Source organism: Microtus ochrogaster, linkage group LG5 (genome assembly GCF_000317375.1).
Source record: "Microtus ochrogaster isolate Prairie Vole_2 linkage group LG5, MicOch1.0, whole genome shotgun sequence".
Lineage (NCBI taxonomy): Eukaryota > Metazoa > Chordata > Mammalia > Rodentia > Cricetidae > Microtus > Microtus ochrogaster.
In genome coordinates, this window is record NC_022031.1 from 40,049,212 (window position 1) to 40,057,737 (window position 8,526).

General features: G+C 51.0%; 1 pseudogene; it reads left to right on the forward strand.

Annotated features, from left to right (window-relative positions):
* Window positions 1-7,311: 7,311 nt before the first annotated feature.
* On the forward strand, window positions 7,312-7,784 carry LOC101990932 (annotated as a pseudogene).
* Window positions 7,785-8,526: the final 742 nt, after the last annotated feature.

An 8,526-nucleotide genomic window follows, 5' to 3' on the forward strand; every position in this document is an offset into this window, starting at 1 on the left:
GATGTATCTGTACCACCAGGGGGTGTAGCGTGCGCTACCGTGAGGACCCAGATGTATCTGTACCACCAGGGGGTGTAGCGTGCGCTACAGTGTAGCTTCACTACCTGTGAGGACCCAAATGTGTCCTACCACCAGGGGCTGTAGCTTGTGCAGGAGATTCACTACAGAGTCCAGTGCATCAAAGAACAGCATTCTAGATGTGGGGAACAGGTTGAAACATGTTCCTAAGCTGCAGAGATAAAGCCACCTCAGTTCTTAGCCCTGCTCACGGGGCCCAGCAGGGGCTGACACAGCTAACCTCCAGTAAATGAATGTAACTGGCTGGCCCCACCCTGTTCTGTGCATGACATCACCAAAATGGGGAAACCTAACATGGCGGCAGGGTAGGGAGTGGGTTATTCTTACAAATGGAACGGTTTGTGTGGGCCTTTCAGAGAGAAGGCTGAAGAGTGAAGACACACTCAGGAAGGCGTGTGAAGAAATAAGGGTGTGCCCACCTATAAAGCCAGAGTGAGGACAGTGAGGACAGAGCACCATGTGACGCTTTTCACAGGCCACGTCCCTGGCCTTGCACGCACGGCTCTAGAGGGCAGGAGCCTGGCCTTGCACACTCGAGGTCCCCGAGAGGAAGGGAAAGAGAGAGGACAGAAGACTTGTTCTCCAACCAAAATCCATTGCTTGTCAAAGAAGCCCTGTGTTTCAGTGCCGTCTGCCGTGACCCACCACGCTGGGTCCCTGCCCTCAGAGAGCTTTTGTTTTTAAGGCTTTAAAATCAGACGGGGCCCAGATTACCAGGATTCATCTGAAATCAAATCTCACAACACCTTCCCAGCAACCTGAGGATCCTTTTGGCTGAACAACCATCACTTAGCCACAGTGACATGTAAATTTAGAGGAGCGTTCAGTTGACATCCTCTCCTCATCAGGGGACTATGGAGAAGAGTGGACCGGGAGCCCAAAGGAGCCTCCTCTGGGTCCTCTGTGGATTCTCTTAACCCTGGGTTCCAGAAGTGTTGCCCATGGTCAACCAAACACCTCAGAAAAGTCCTGTTCCTGGCCCTCCCCTCCCCCAGCACCCCAGCCCCCTCCAGCAGAGGTGAGGGGCATAGCAGAACCCCCTAGAAGTGAAACTGTCCTCTTCCCAGCATCCGTCACCAGCAGACTCTCCTGGTTCATCTGCCTCGACCTCCCTTCATACCCCAGAGCTTCATCCTCCCACCCAGTGGAGCCTCAGAGACTTGGGGACCCACAGGCACCCTGGACAAGTCATGGGTCACCGGCCACTTCTCTTCCGTGCCTATAACCAGCTAATCATCTCCCCTGGGGGTTTCATGACAGCCCTCCTGCACTTGACTGCTCAGGGAGTTTTCTGGTTTCTCGCCTCAATTAACCCTGGCTTCCTGGGTCACTCTGGATCCCCCCAGCAGAACCAGGCTTGAAATTCTGCCTGCCTGTGCAGTCGGGGAGGGGGGGGGGGTTCCCTCTTTGATGATCCTTTCATTCCTGCCAGCCAGCCAGCCTGTAACCACCATCTTAGCAAGGTGGGTCTCATCTCCACGTTCACACGTCCAAATCAGGATTGGGGCTCTTCCCACCTGCCCTTCCTCCTCCCTCTGCTAAACCTCATCAACAGAAAATAGTGTTTGAAATTTCCCCAGGTCAGGAGTATGAAAAAGATTTAATATGGCGCCTCGACGGTCTGATCCCTCCAGACACCTGTTATAGTAACCACCACACAACATGAACTGGGCAGTGTGGGAACACAGAGGAAGAACCAATGCCCAGGCCTTTGCGGGGCTACATTCCTTCTCTCTGTGAGGTACCCTAGCACCTCTGGAGTGGCAATTCCCATATTCATGATACAGCCAAGGAACAGATGAGCAAAGGGCCAGGTGCAAGCCTGGGGTGGGAAGCAACCAGGATGGGGTACAGGGCCAAGGAAATGGGATGCCCACAAGACCTCAAATTCTTAGGGCCAGCACCCAATACTTGTCACCTACTAGGGTCTCCAGGCCAAAGAAACTACCACAACACAATATCCTTTAGGTTGGAGGACTTTTCTGAGATTACCCGTTCCAGAACCTTCCTTGGTACACCTAGGAACCCCACTCAATACCTATCCTGCACTGGGTTAGAGTCAGGTCCAGGCCCTTGACTTGCAGTGTGGTATTTTTCATATGGCTGGGAAGTGAGGTGTGGGGCCAGGATCATCAGTGGCTGGACGTGGAGCTTTTAAAGCTGGGCCTAGAGGCTAGCCAAGCAGGAACATCACCGAGCACAAGTGCCACACTGCCACAACGGGCTCGAGACACCAAGAGGAATCCAGGGTGGCAGGAAGGAGAAAGGAAGGCAGTGAAAGTGAAATTTGCCATTTGTGAGAGGAGGAAACTGAAAATGTGTTCTCCAGCCCATGCAAATCACCCATGGCCTTTTGGCTGCACCTGCAACCGCACACAGCACACATCACCGCCCTCTCCGGTTCCCACACAGTCTGCAGCGGAGATAGACAGAGGTGGGAGAAACAGTGTTCCCTCCGTGGTGGGCCGTCCTTGGTACCCAAGCAGTTCGTGGAGGGCTTCTGACCTTCCGAGGGCTGCTGGCTTTACTGGACGCTTACTAGGTACGACTCTGTTAAAGAGTCTGTTAAAGAGAATGTTCCAGCCTCCATCAGCTCCCACGCCCCATCTGCTCACCTCCTGCCTCCCTCCTATGGGAATTTGCTTGTCCCTGCGGTTGTTGCTGGAAATACCCCACTTTTCCCCCACTCTCTCCTACCCTGTAAGAAGTTCCATGGGAAACTTCCCTTCCGCCCCAGGCACCATCACTGTCTCACAGCCTGGCCTCCGGCCACTGTGCACTTCCTCACCCTAGGCCTTGGTGCTGTTTCGGAACAGCTGGTTTTCCTTCATCCAGCATGACCTCCTTTACACAGCCCACTCCCCACATCCTGGCCCCTGTTTCCTAGAACCCTCCTGAGCTAGGGGCTGCACCTCCAGATGCCAGCCAGCCAAAGAAGACTTTCCTAAGAGTCTCTGGAATCACACCCCTGCCCCTCTTGCCTCAGATGTCACTGGGAATAAACGAATGACTGCAACAGAATGTCTCTTCACAGTTCTCCATTCCTACCCTAAACAGCTCAAATAAGAGGCCACGGTTTTCCAAAGTCTCTACCTCAGTGTCGGCCCTCTCCCAGGCGTTGCCCATCCAGACACAATACCCATGACAGGGACATGGCAATGACAGACAGGAAAGCAAACCACGATGCACAGAGGCCGTGGTCATGCCATCCTGGAAGCGAGGAACAGTGCCTCTGCTGAGCCAGGAAAGCTCACAGGAGTTCTAGTGAGCAGGACAGGGGCCAGCCAGACAGCAGGAGCCATGTGATGAAGGGGCAGGGGCTCTGTGAGATGTGGGCTTGGGGAAGAGCAGCAGGAGAGTGGGAAGAAGAGGCTAGCCTGCGCAAGAGCTGGGGCAGGGATGAGGGCTGCACCCAGCCCATCAGTGGCGATGATTCCATGGAGAAACAAGCTCGCTCACACGCATTGTCACAACTGGGTGAGTCATGCCTCTTCTTTCCCCAGGTCTCACAGAAATACTGATTCAGGATCTGTCCTGTCCTGCTCAAACACGAGTGTATCAGAGGCCATTCCCAGGCCACCGTCACTATGGGCTCGTACTCTGTCACAGGGCACCAGCCAAGACGTGTTCTTCCGGCTCTTCATGTCTGAGACTCACCCATGGGTAGAAGGATTTTAGTGCTTTGTTGCAAACTGAGTTGGGGTGTTAAAGTTGGAGGAGCCCGAACTTAACAAAGGTTTCCTAATCACCCCACCGCAGAAGCAGGCCTCTCATGAAGATGAGCTTTATCCTCTTCTTTAGAAAGCTTACACAGAACGTAAGCTTATAGGACCACGATTGTACAGCAGGCTCCCCACACCTTCCTCCGGTCCTCAGCTTAAGAGGCCCTATTAAACCTGGGGTGGATTTTCTATGCCCAATGGTTTTTCCATTTTGTCTTTTTAATTTTTACTTTAAGGACTTAATTTTAACAAAAGAGCCAAATTACCACCAAGCTTAAAATGAACTTGTTTAGTGAAGTTAAAAGCAGGCTTTCGAGTATGGAGCTGTAATTGACTTTGCAAGGTGATAATTACAAGGCCCCTGTGCCCCCTGCCTCACACAAAAAGCGGGGCAGAGAGAACTCAGAAACCTGAGGTGTCTGCTTTCCACTGTGAGTCTTAAGATACCCCCACCAGCCTGAACCCTGGGCTGAAGACATCAGGATCCATCAGCCTGTGTCCAGACACCGTAATGTCAGGAATTGATAGGTTGGTTTGATGGGATGAAAACACAGACACGGGTGAGCGTAAGAGACAAAGGCCTCCTTAACAAAGTGTGGTTTAGCCTTAGAAGCCAAAGGGCTTCACGCAAACCCAGTGACAGCTGGGGACACGCTTGGGCTCTCAGGGGTTGTTTTGTTATGGCTTGAACTGTGTCCCTGAAGATGCTCAACTCCCTAGTACCTCAGAATGGGAGTGTACTTGGAGATCACACCTTCCGAGCTACAGTTGGAGGCTAGGGAAACCTCAATCTAATGTGATGTCCTTATGAGACCAGGAAACACTGACAGAGGATTCTTGGGAGCACAAAAGGATTTCCATATGAAGAGGAACCAAGAGGGTTGCCATCCGCAAGAAAGAGATAAGTTCACCCCAACTGGTACCACGACTTCAGGCTACTGTGGTTGAAACCACCCAACCTGTGGCAGGCCGCTATGGCAGGCTGGCGGATAATACAGGTTCCTTCTGCTAGACGTGGAAGAGTCATTCAAGAGTGGCTCTTTGGCCCAGGGTCTTCCCTTCTGGGATTTTACCCAAAAGGTTTACTAGGAGCCCTTAAAGAATTACCCATTAGGTTTGTAGAATATTGTCATAATTGAAACTACGAGAGTGTTTGCCTGTGAGAGAACGGAGAAATCCATGAGCATAACTGACTCAGCAGAGCAGGAAGAAACCATTAAGTCACCAGATCAGCTAGCTGAACCTGATCTGCCCTCTGTGCAGAAATGAGAATGCCCTTCGGCCAGATGATGGGTAAACACACTCCGACACAACCACGAACTGCAACGGTCGCAGCAAAATAGGACATTATATTACATGGAGGGATTTTCCATGCCGTGTGAGAAAAGGGAATCAGGCCCTTCTGCCCAATTTAAAATAGCCAAAATTAATCTATGATGTCATTAGTTCCCTTGGAAAGGGGGTGACTGGAACTGGCCGTGAGGGAAACTCTGGGGTGCTGGAATATCCTACCTTTTAATCTGGGGATCAAAGACCTTATCCTGAGATCTCCTAGCCGCATCCCCAGATGTTGGCCATTCGTTTACTACCATTGGGCCCCAACCTCTGGGTTACCTACAGGAGGTAACCCCCCAACACTTATAAGACCACGTTAGCTTTCCAGTGTGCCCTGACCTACCTGTCTGTATCCCAAACATGAACTTTAGATACGCAGATATGGAAATTACTCTGTTCATCGTATGTTTATTTTATAATTATTTTAAAAGGCAATGCAAAGGGGGGTGGAAGTTGATCTAATATGCACATAGACAATGCAGTAACTACGATCTGTATTTGGTCACAGTTTGCACAGGGCGCGAGGTACCAGCAGAAAGAGTAGAATCGGGACGGGCTTTCCCCGGAGAGGCTGCTCACAGATGAAGGCGGATTAAGTGAGAAGCATCTCACCTGTGCTTGTCCCAGTGCCCAGGAGCAGGCCAGCAGAGGCTCGCTTAGACGAGAAGGCAGACAGCCCTGATGGGACTCCGGGTGTGGGGTATGCTGGGAGAAGCAACAGCAGACAGGGCCACCCTACTGCAGGTGGACTTGTCAGGCTGTAGGAACAATGGCAGCATGGCTGACCAAGGACGGACTGGGTTGTTCATCGCCTCACAGGAGAGTCAGGCATCGCGCACTGGAAGGGAAAACACCAGGATGCAATCAAACACGTGGGTTCACATGACAAAACTAAAGCCCCCAGTCACTTTGCTTGGGGACACAGAGGGGCAAGTGGAGCTCACGAGTAGCTCTAAAACTATGAGCTTCGTGTAGAGGTGGGTGGGTGGAGAAGGGGAGCCCCAGGGAGCTTCAGCCATGGGGACTTGAGAAGGTTGACGTGGCGTGAAGTAAGGAGATTTCAGAACTCAGAACAAGGTCTGGGGCTGAGACACCAAGCAAGGCCAGGGAGCACACGGACACAGTTGGTCTGTTTCCCCCTTCTGTTGTCTGCCTTGTTTCTCAATGAGATCCTGTTGGGGAGGATTTTAGAGGTTTTAGATGTAAAACTCACTTGGTTTTACATCTCCCCATTGCCCCCCACCCTCCACCCCCAGTTCACAGAGGGGCAGCCCTGAGGTCCAGAGAGCAGAGTCTCCAGCAAAGGTGGTGAGGTCAGAATTCATGGGAAGCCACAGGCAAGGGCTGAGGTTTGGCTGATGCCCAAGGCCAGGCTCACTGGTTCGGTCAGGGCCTCAGAAGGAACCCTCACTGCCTCCCCCCACACACACACCCGAAGGCCCCAGGCCAGTCACTGCCTGAGTGCCAACAGGGAAAGTCATAGAGCTGAACCTGTGAGTTAGCAGGGCTTCCTTCTGAGTGGGGTATTTTGGGTGGGTTTTCCAATTATCCAGATTAGCATTAGGTAAATTCCCACGTATAGGGGCTTCTCATTTTTATAAGAACAGCTGTCAAGGTGGAAATGTCTGTGCAAATGACCCGCCTCTCTATGGTGTGCTGGACACGAGGGGACAATGACACCGCCCTCGCCCAGCCGGGGAGTGACTCTCCACTGTTCACAACAGGGAGCCTAGGAACCACTTCTCCGCTGAATCAGTGGGATCCCATCCTGGGCCAGATGCTAGGGAGTCAGGGAGAAAAGGCTTGGATTGCCCCATAGAAGCTTCCGAAAGGAAAGATGGGAAAGACCGCTCGATCAGGATGCGGGGCTGTGCACCACCATCAATCCTATACCTATGGTCCTATAGTCTGCAGCATGGAGGGGTGCAAGGGTACAGTAGCCTTTTCATAGCCACCCACCCTGGGAGCCCTCGCATCCTGCCACCAGCCTCAGCCCCTGTGGCCCCCAGCTGCTCGATACTCTGTTCCAAAACAGTGAGTACCGGGGTTTAAAAGTGAAGTCTAGGATCTCCTTTTGTAAAAATGGGAATGGTTTATAGTCAGTAGATAGATCTGGGGACTGTGTGTATACAGAGAGAGATTGAAGGGAAGTAGAAAGGTGTGTAAAGAAATACAGATGGGCAGTGAGATCAAAATGGCGACCGACGGAGATGTGGAGCTGGAGTTAGAGACTGAGACCAGCGGCCTGGAGCGGCCTCCCGAGAAGCCACGGAAGCAGGATAGTGGCGCTGCTGACTTGGAGTGGGTCACTGACTATGCGGAGGAGGAGATCAGAGTTCGAATCTGGAGACGGCTATGTCCGTCTTTGGAGACAGACGGTCCAGGGAGCAAAAGGCAAAACAGGAGCAGGGGGGGGAAGGAACTGGCGAAGGTCACAATCAAGAACGAAGATCTGGAGTTGATAGTGACAGAGATGGAGATCTCTCGAGCAGCAGCAGAAAGGAGCTTGCAGGAACACATGGGCAACGTTGTGGAGGCTCTTATTGCCCTAACCAACTGATAATGTGCATTTTCAGACATTCTGGACTGATGACTGAAATAAAGTGTTTTGTTATTCTGTTCATTTTTTTTTCAGTTTTATCTCTGATCAAATGCATTATATATTCGATTTTGTTGTCAGTTTCTATGTTGGACCTTCATGAAAGTATATGAACAATCAGTATAAAGAAGTACCTAATGTTCAAATACAGGCTCTATTTTTGTTACACTTAAAAAAAAAAGGAAGAAATACAGATGTCAGGCTTGGGTACTTACCAAAAGCTCATTAGCTTCTCCATGTCTGGCTGGCTGGCATCCGCCTGCTTCTTGTGCCGGAGAGTTTCCTCGTTCTCTTCTCTTTCTCTCCGTCTTCCCTCTCTTTTCCTCTTGAGTCTAGCTTCCTCCTCCCGTTCTCTCTGCCTGCCGGCCCCGCCTATCCTCTCTCCTGCCTAGCGATTGGCTGTTCAGCTAACAGACTAACCAGGTGCCTTAGGCAGGCAAGGTGAAAGACCTGCAACACATCTTTTCAGAATTAGGCAGATGCAGCACAAACAAGTGTAACACATCCTTACACCACTAAACAAACGAGGCATAAACAAACGGCACACACCTTTGCACACTTAAATTAATATTCCTCAGCATAAACAAATGTCACACACCTTTGCACACTTAAATATTCCTCAGCATAAACAAATGTCACACACCTTTACACACTTAAAGTAATATTCCTCAGCATAAACAAATGTCACACACCTTTGCACACTTAAAGTAATATTCTTCAGCATAAACAAATGTCACACACCTTTGCACACTTAAAGTAATATTCTTTAGCATAAACAAATGTCACACACCT